We start from the raw sequence: 9,559 nt of genomic DNA, 5'->3' as shown, positions 1-9,559 counted from the left end.
GACAATTTAATGGGCAGTTACGACACATAAGGATGATTTTAATAGTGACAGCAAGCTGTTACATTGTATGTAGCATGTGCCTGCCATTAAAGATACATTGTGTGTATTAATTCATTTAATCTTTTCAACAGCCCTATGAACTGGGTACTGTTTTGTCATTAGTCTCTTGTAAGGCGATATAGTTACTATCATTGTTTCACATACAAGGAAATGAGGTCGGAGTAAAGTACTTTTCTCAAGGTCACCCAGCTAATAAGTGGTAAGCCAGGTTTTGAACTCAGGTGGTCTGGCTCCTGAATTCATTCTTAACCATGAGACTAGTGAGAAATGAAAAATAAATCTATCTTGATAGCTTAATGGACATGGAAGTGGTTAGAAAATAGGCATTTGAACTGTTTCCTTCCCCTCACTTCTAAGCTATTTTTACTTCACTCTAACCATGAGCAGTGGGACAATCTCTTCAGGTATCATTGCACTTTGAAGGTGCTGCCCTCAGCTTTTCCTCCCTTTTTTCCTCACACGTAGAAATGTCCCTGAGTCAGGCATGAGACTGAGAGGGTAACAGGCAGGAAGGCCAGGGGTCTCCAAATGGAGGAAATAGCCTGCAAGTGTCAGACATTTTTCTCTCTCTTAAGCGGCAGGAGAAAACAAACTAACAATATTTTTTTCCTTCTCTATACAAATTTAAAGAGAGGTTTCTCTTAAAATACTGTGTTGCCATAATGACACTAGAGATAACCAATGCCTTTTTCTTATGGAAATGTTTGTCTTAAGCTATGCTAATGTACTACGCCTTTACCCCAAACTCTGTCTCCAAGTCGGTTCCGCCTCTTGGCCCAAAACCTACTTGACAAACCAGTATGTTATACTCAGATATTGTTCCCCTAATCTATGTAAATGAAACTATTTGTATGGTGGTCTGTCCTTCTTTAAGATTCAAGTTAATTATTTTATGGCCCAAGATAAACCATTTGGTGCCATTCTAAATTTTAAGACATTCCTTTCTTTCATTAACAGACTGCTAGTGACTATATAACATCCAGCTGAAGACTAGCAAGGGGGTACTCTTTCTGCCCCCTTCTGATGCCTATGTCAGAAGCTTTCTCTATCTCCTTTATACTTTAATAAAACTTTATTACACAAAAGCTCTGAGCTATCAAGCCTTGTCTCTGGCCCCGGATTGAATTCTTCTCCTCCGGGAGCCAAGAATCCTGGTGTATTCGCGTGATTCAACAACAACCTTTCAAAAACATGTGCTCCGTGATGACCTAGAGGGGTGGGATGGAGGGAGGTGGGAGGGAGTCTCAAGAGGGAAGGGATATGTGTATACTTATAAATGATTCACTTTGTTGTGTAACAGAAACTAACACAACATTGTAAAGCAATTATATGCTAATAACAAAAAAATTTTAAATTAAAATGTGGTAGAATCATAAAGAATATTAACATCCAAACAAAGGCAACCATGACCGTCTTTACAGTTGAAGCCTTGTGGTCTTGAAAGGTTGTTGTTGAATCACGCGAATACACCAGGATTCTTGGCTCCCGGAGGAGAAGAATTCAATCCGGGGCCAGAGACAAGGCTTGATAGCTCAGAGCTTTTGTGTAATAAAGTTTTATTAAAGTATAAAGGAGATAGAGAAAGCTTCTGACATAGGCATCAGAAGGGGGCAGAAAGAGTACCCCCTTGCTAGTCTTCAGCTGGATGTTATATAGTCACTAGCAGTCTGTTAATGAAAGAAAGGAATGTCTTAAAATTTAGAATGGCACCAAATGGTTTATCTTGGGCCATAAAATAATTAACTTGAATCTTAAAGAAGGACAGACCACCATACAAATAGTTTCATTTACATAGATTAGGGGAACAATATCTGAGTATAACATACTGGTTTGTCAAGTAGGTTTTGGGCCAAGAGGCGGAACCGACTTGGAGACAGAGTTTGGGGTAAAGGCGTAGTACATTAGCATAGCTTAAGACAAACATTTCCATAAGAAAAAGGCATTGGTTATCTCTAGTGTCATTATGGCAACACAGTATTTTAAGAGAAACCTCTCTTTAAATTTGTATAGAGAAGGAAAAAAATATTGTTAGTTTGTTTTCTCCTGCCGCTTAAGAGAGAGAAAAATGTCTGACACTTGCAGGCTATTTCCTCCATTTGGAGACCCCTGGCCTTCCTGCCTGTTACCCTCTCATTCCCCCCTTTTCTTTTAGGAGAATTATGTTGCCTAGGGAAAAGGGGCGTCGTTCTCATTCTATAACTGTTTTCGAGCTGACAAGGGGCGTTGTCCCTAAATTGGTGAGGCAACATATTCTCCTAATCTTCATATTGAGGATATCTGATCCAGGGGCCCCAAATAGTAGTCGGAGGAAGCTACAGCAGTAGCAGGAGTTTGAGCAACTATTTGTAACTTAAAAGCTTTCATGCGGCTAGAAACAAATCTAGTTATACAATTACAGATGCAGGGAGCAAACAGCAAGAACAAAACAACCAGAATTATTGTAATTAAGATAGTCCTCCACCATGGGGAACTAGTTAACGTCTCCCAAAGTGAGGCAATTGAGGCTTCAGGAGTATCCATGGCCCTAATCATCTTGTTCATGTGGTTAGTAAAATGAGTAACATTCGTGTTCATATCAGGTATGTATGTACAGCATTGGGTATGAATAATGGCACAGGTTCTTCCTTGTGCAGCTGTCAGAATATCGAGAGCCAATCTGTTTTGTAAAACCACCTTTTTAATTTGTGCTTGTTCAGCATTAAGAGCTGAAATAGCCTTCTGAGAATCTTGTAATGTCTGTTGAGTAAAATTAGTCAAAGCATCCACTCGTAACATAACATCTGTAGTTCTCAAAGAGGGAACAAACGCTGTAGCCAAATAATCATACCAATAAAATACAGACCTTGTCCACCGAGTTTTAAGGTGGGGTAAATTAGCAGGCTTTTCTGGAAGCTCTGAAAATATAAAGCCATGAGTAAAGGCTAGACCCAGGGTGCATCTCCCTATCCAACCAGGGGGAAGCCACGCCCATAGGTAAGAGCCACATATCCAATAAGTCTCATTTGGCGCAAGCCAGCGTGACTGAGACATCCAGTCTCAATTTGTGCCTGGCCAGACAAAGGGAGAACCTGATCTGGGGTTGGAAAACACGGGAATGATTACATTGTATGTTTCCTGAGACAAATATCTCAATTGTTTTTAATCATTGTAATTAAGTTGTTGGCTAACTTTTGGGGACGGCTCTGTTTGTTCCCAGCATATAGAGGCAGTAGATATTAAGCGTCTTTTTTTAGGAGTTAGCCATGTAACCTCGTCTCATATTTGATAAACGTCAGGTAAAAAACCATTAGATCTAGACCTATTTACCTTATATGTAGAAAAATAGTCATTGAACCTAGAAAATGTATAATCAAAATTAAAAGTCACATTATGTCCATAGTTAGAGTACAAAGTGTTGCACCAGTCCATTTTAGGGTTGGTAGTTGTCATCAGATGAAGAAGAGGCATCGCATGTGATTGCTGTCGAAGGTATTCACAGACTTGGAGAAAGTCTTTTTCTTGAAGTGGGGATGTCCACCACGGGAAGCCTTCTACTGACGAAGAGGGGAGCGCTCCACAGACCCAGCAGTTTATCTTTTAGATCTTCTCGAGCTGCATAGTTTAAAGTTAGGAATTGAGAACAATCGTGATCAGGTGTTTCATTTTCTTTTTCAGGAAGGAAAGTGGCAGGATTTAAATTTTTACAAACTTTAAGCTTAGTTACTGGTCCTTCTAACAACAATGACTGATACTTAAGAAGCCTACTGTCTGTCATCTAACTATTAACCTTAGAATTTAAGATTCTATTTACATCATGAGAAGTCAGGACAGTAAGGTTTCGTCCATTAATTATTTTTAAAGCTTCAGGTGCTAATAAAGCCGCTGCCCCAATTACTCTTAGGCAGTAGGGCCACTCACGTGAAACTACATCTAATTTTTTGCTTAGATAAGCAACAGGTTGCTGGTGAGGCCCTCGGGGTTGTGTCAAAACTCTCAATGTCACACCTTTTCTTTCAGTGACAAACAAATTAAATTCTGACCCTGTGGGCAAGCTCAGAGCTGGAGCTTGCAGGAGAGCAGTCTGAAGAACCTTAAAAGCCTTTTGAGTTTCTGGAGACCAAACCAGTTTGTCGGTTTGGGCCTGCTGAGTTTCAGCTATAAGTTTATATAAAGGCCGGGCAAGTTCCCCGTAACCCGGAATCTAAATGTGACAGTAACCTGTGATTTCCAAAAATCTTCTCAATTGTCTTAAAGTCATAGGTAAGGGGTGATTTAGTATAGGTTTAATTTTCTCAGGGCCTATGGCCCTAGTCCCTTCTGATATGATTAGGCCCAGATATCTAACCGATTGTTGACAAAGCTGAGCCTTTTTTCTTGATGTCTTGTAACCACAGTCCGCCAGAAAGTTTAAGAAATCTTCAGAGGCTCGCGAACAAGCTTTCTCTGTCTCAGCACAGAGCAAAATATCATCTACATATTGTAACACCACTGTTTCAGAGCTATTAAAGTTTTGTAGATCTCGTGACAAACTTTGTCCGAATAAGTGAGGACTGTCACGAAATCTCTGGGGCAAAACTGTCCAGGTTAATTGAGAAGCTGGCTGCGTAGGGTCTTCAAAGGCAAATAGGAATTGACTTTTTTCCGCCAAAGGTACTGAATAGAAGGCATCTTTTAAATCAATTACTGAGAAATATTTGGCCCGTTCAGGAATTTCAGACAATAGAGTATAAGGATTAGGCACTACGGGGTGTAAAGGAACTACAGCCTCATTTATTATTCGTAAATCTTGAACTAGTCTCTATTTACCATTTGATTTTTTTATACCCAAAATAGGAGTGTTGCAAGGACTGTTACAGGAAATTAATAGTCCCTGTTCTTTTAAATTTTCAATGATGGGTTTTAACCCTTTTTTAACTTCAGGTTTCAGTGGATACTGCTTTTTATGTGGAAATACGTGCGGGTCTTTGAGCTTAACAACTACAGGAATAGCATTTTGAGCTCGACCCACAGATTTTTCATCTGTCCATACTCTAGGATTTACATTTTGTTCAACTAAAGGGAGAGAAAGGGAGGGTTCCATATTCATGAAAACAGAGGCATGGACTTTGTTCAGTATATCTCTTTCCAAGAGGGGTGAGGGAGATTCTGGCACAATCAGAAACTCGTGTGAAAACAGCACAGAATCTCAGTTGTAAGATAAAGAATAACTGAAATAATACCTGTTGGCTCGTCCAGACAGTCTCATTACGGAAGCGGATCGGGAAGAAAGTGGGCCAGGGGCTTCAGTGAGCACAGAATAAGTTGTCCCAGTATCTAAAAGGAAATCGACAGATTGGCCCCCCACAACTATTAATACCCGGGGTTTTTCAGGTGTAATTAGGACGGGAGCTTGTGTGGGGACTCCCGGGCACCTTCAGTCCTGATTGTCTTGAGAGTCTGACCCGGGAGACCTACGCCTCTGGGGGCAGTCTCTCTTCTAGTGTGGTCCTTTGCAGACCGGACATGGAGCCGGGGGCGGCTTAGATGTCTGAGGGCAATCCCGCTTGAGGTGCCCCTCTTTTTCACAGTAGTAGCAAGCCCATCTTTTTTCACCTGGGCCCCTCTGGGCACTTTTTTCAGGCTGTTTAAGAACGTTTTTCATAGCCATGGCGAAGGCTTCCGCCTTTTTCTTTGTCTTTTTTTGTCTTTTTTTCTTTTCTTCATATTCTCTACCATAATAGACTGTCTGAGCCAGTTGTAACAGAGTATCTAAAGACTGATTTGGTCCATACGCCTGTTTTAATAGCTTACGGCGGATATCTGGAGCCGACTGAGTGAGAAATCTATCTTTTAAGATCACTTTTCTCTCTTCACTTTTGGGATCAATCTCAGTGAATCTGTGAAGGCCTTCTCTCAGTCTATCTAGGAATTTACCAGGAGCTCTCTTTTTTTGTTCTATGTCTGTCAATTTGTCATAGTTTAAAGGCTTAGAACGTGCCTGTCTAAGTCCTTCAAGAATACATCTAACAAAATGATTTTGATCTCATCTTTCTTTAGCTGTGTTGTAGTCTCAGTCTGGTTCTATAGTTGGGACCGCCTGATTCCCAGTGGGGAGGGCCGCTATCTCGTTTTTTCTCTTCTCTACTGATTTATTACCAAGCCATTTATCTCCATAAGCAACCGCTTTTTCCAAAACTCGAGTCTTTGACTCGGGAGTCAGCGTTTGTCCCAAGATATACATCACATCTTTTCAAGTGAGGTCATAAAGCAGAGTAACACCTTTAAAAGCTCTAATATATTTTTCTGGGTCATCTAAATAGTCTCCCAGATCTTCCTTGATTCTTTGTATTTTTTGATAAGAGAAAGGCTTATTAACTCTCACAGACTGATTATTTTTCCCGGTGGGTGTTTCATAAAGAGGCAACAGCTTCTGTGGCTGTTTCTCAGTCTGTCTGGCTGCTCTGCGCATATGATCTCAGGGATAGATTGGAGAAACCTGTTTTTCCTCTTTTCTTTGTCTCCTGTCTTTCATCTCATCTCTTACTTTGATGGTCTGAGTTTTTACTGAAACCAGAGTAGTCTGAGGTCGTACTGAGACAGGAGTTGTTTGGACCTCCATGTGGGCAGTTTGAATCCCAGTTTGGAGTCCCCAGCACGGGGGCAAAGTAAGAGGACAGAAGGGAGCTGAAGGTTTCACGCCCAAATCTATACCCTTAGGACGTAAGTCTGGCATATTTCGCAGAGAGTAAAAGGGCAACACATATGTTACTTCTACCCATTTTTCTTGTTCTTTACAGAACCGGTCTAATTGTAGAACAGTATTATATTTAAGAGACCCTCTAACCGGCCACCGTTCGCCGTCCTCCAATGGATACCGTGGCCATGTAGTATCACATAGGAAGACCAGGTGTGTCTTCTTTAAGCCCTGGGGATCAAATCTATCTCAGTTTTTCAGGATACAGTTCAAAGGAGTGAGGCTGGAATTGTTAGCTCTCATCTGTAAGAGAGAAAAAAGCGACCAGCGCCATTTTTTTTACCGGAGGCGTCCCTCCCTGCTCTAGATGGGGGTGTAGACAGACGTTACACCAAAAGCTTTTCTTTCCTGGTCGGACTTAGTCTGTCTCTTACCGACGCAGGCGCCGTACTCGTCCCTCCCGGTTCTACCACCGAGATGGGGTGGGGATGTACCAGGGGTAGACTTGATAGCATCTCTACTTGACGTCTAGCTCTTTACCCTTAACCTTGTTTGTCTCTGATGTCACCTGGGGTGAATCAGAGTAACCTTCCGGAATGCCTCTCAAGCTAAAACCGCTGTGGGAAACATTCGTCACCTGAGTGCCTGTGTACGACCCTGAGCATTTCTTGACTACAATAAGACCGACGCGAACATAAAACTGAGATGTTCTTTTCAAGCATCACCACACCAGTATAACAGCCTCCTCTGATCCACTAAGAGCCGGCGTTACCAAAGGAAAAAACCCATCACAGTCCCAATCTGAGTAACCTTTAACCTCAGAGATGTTCTGGGGGCTAGAGTTCCATCTAGCTTTCAAACTTTTGATTCTTAGCGAGGCTAGGCGCTTTCTTGAATACCAATCTAAGTTTGGGACCTAAGCCACAGTATACAGTAACAATATAGATCACAAGTCTCTTGAAAGTCTATGATCCGATAGATTAGGTTAGTACTTTTAATTCTCAAGGAGTTATGAAATGGTCAAAGAGACCGAAAAGTTTGACCGAGAAAGGAGAGTTCGGTCCACACGCTTTGTCCATTTCTGGTCGGTTCTCGAAGGAGACATTGGGTGCCTCTTGGCATTGACAGGTCGGTATAACACCCCAACAGGTTTTTTTCATAAGCCGTATGAGATCACTGTGGAACCGCAGAGCAGGGCCCCTTACTTGTTTCACGCAGGGCCTGCCATTCATTCACACAAGCACACGGTAGAGTTAGTAAAGCACAGCAGAAAACGTGTTCGCTAAGAGAACAAAGAACTAAAGCTCCAAGCATCCTTACCTTGTCCTGAAGGATCCCGGACGAGCCCCCAAGATGAAAGGTTGTTGTTGAATCACGCGAATACACCAGGATTCTTGGCTCCCGGAGGAGAAGAATTCAATCCGGGGCCAGAGACAAGGCTTGATAGCTCAGAGCTTTTGTGTAATAAAGTTTTATTAAAGTATAAAGGAGATAGAGAAAGCTTCTGACATAGGCATCAGAAGGGGGCAAAAAGAGTACCCCCTTGCTAGTCTTCAGCTGGATGTTATATAGTCACTAGCAGTCTGTTAATGAAAGAAAGGAATGTCTTAAAATTTAGAATGGCACCAAATGGTTTATCTTGGGCCATAAAATAATTAACTTGAATCTTAAAGAAGGACAGACCACCATACAAATAGTTTCATTTACATAGATTAGGGGAACAATATCTGAGTATAACATACTGGTTTGTCAAGTAGGTTTTGGGCCAAGAGGCGGAACCGACTTGGAGACAGAGTTTGGGGTAAAGGCGTAGTACATTAGCATAGCTCAAGACAAACATTTCCATAAGAAAAAGGCATTGGTTATCTCTAGTGTCATTATGGCAACACAGTATTTTAAGAGAAACCTCTCTTTAAATTTGTATAGAGAAGGAAAAAAATATTGTTAGTTTGTTTTCTCCTGCCGCTTAAGAGAGAGAAAAATGTCTGACACTTGCAGGCTATTTCCTCCATTTGGAGACCCCTGGCCTTCCTGCCTGTTACCCTCTCAAAAGAAGGCAGGATTCTGCGAGATGATGCAGAGTAGGCTCTGGGGCCTCCTCTCTGAGACATCCTGGCCCCAGGAAAAGATTTTCCATGTCGTCTAGGCCTTGTTTTGTCCCTTGAAGGGGACAGTGAGAGAGGGCCTGTTGTGTACACCCAACAGGTGATTTCTCTAGTCTGGACAGGGGTTCAGAGCACAGAAGTCCCTCAACTTGAAGCAAAAGGTGAGGACTAACAGGAGGCGAGGGCACAGTTTCCTTCTTATGAAGGCCTGAAGGCTCGGTGGAGAGGAGGGGTGTGCATGCCCGCAGCAGGTCATGCTAAGGCGCTGCAGTCATGTCTGACTCTGTCCAACCCTATGGACTCGATGGACTGCCAGGTTCCTCTGTCCATGGCATTCTCCAGGCAAGAATACTGGAGTGGATTTCCATGCCCTCCTCCAGGGGATCTTCCCAACCCAGGAATCTAAACCACATCTCTTACGTCTCCTGCATTGGCGACGTGTTCTTTACCACTAGTGCCACCTGAGTGTAGAGGGCAGCTTTCCCAGATACAGACCCCCAAGCAGGACTTGCATGTGCTGGGGAGCTCTCCTTGGGAGCAGTAACTCAGAGGGAGGCAGTGAGAGGAACCAACTGGGCAGAGGTAGGTGGCCCACTCCAGTACTCCTGTCTGGAAAATCCCATGGACGGAGGAGCCTGGTGGGCTGCAGTCCATGGGGTCCTGAAGAGTCAGACACGACTGAGTGACTTCAATTTCACTTTTCACTTTTCACTTTCATGCATTGGAGAAGGAAATGGCAACC

The 9,559-nt window shown here is 42.6% G+C and overlaps 1 long non-coding RNA gene across 1 annotated transcript; it reads right to left on the bottom strand.

Annotated features, from left to right (window-relative positions):
* Positions 1–1,505: 1,505 nt before the first annotated feature.
* Positions 1,506–8,742, bottom strand: LOC129653255 (uncharacterized). Its single transcript, XR_008715017.1, has 3 exons — positions 8,033–8,742; positions 5,259–5,352; positions 1,506–3,651 (listed from the first exon to the last, which is right to left on the bottom strand). It is a non-coding gene; the product is annotated as an uncharacterized LOC129653255 (long non-coding RNA).
* Between the last annotated feature and the right edge of the window lie 817 nt (positions 8,743–9,559).

Source organism: Bubalus kerabau, chromosome 5 (genome assembly GCF_029407905.1).
Source record: "Bubalus kerabau isolate K-KA32 ecotype Philippines breed swamp buffalo chromosome 5, PCC_UOA_SB_1v2, whole genome shotgun sequence".
NCBI classification, from domain to species: domain Eukaryota; kingdom Metazoa; phylum Chordata; class Mammalia; order Artiodactyla; family Bovidae; genus Bubalus; species Bubalus kerabau.
The sequence above is the reverse complement of the archived record's forward strand: the minus strand, read 5'-3'. Positions and strand labels throughout refer to the sequence as shown.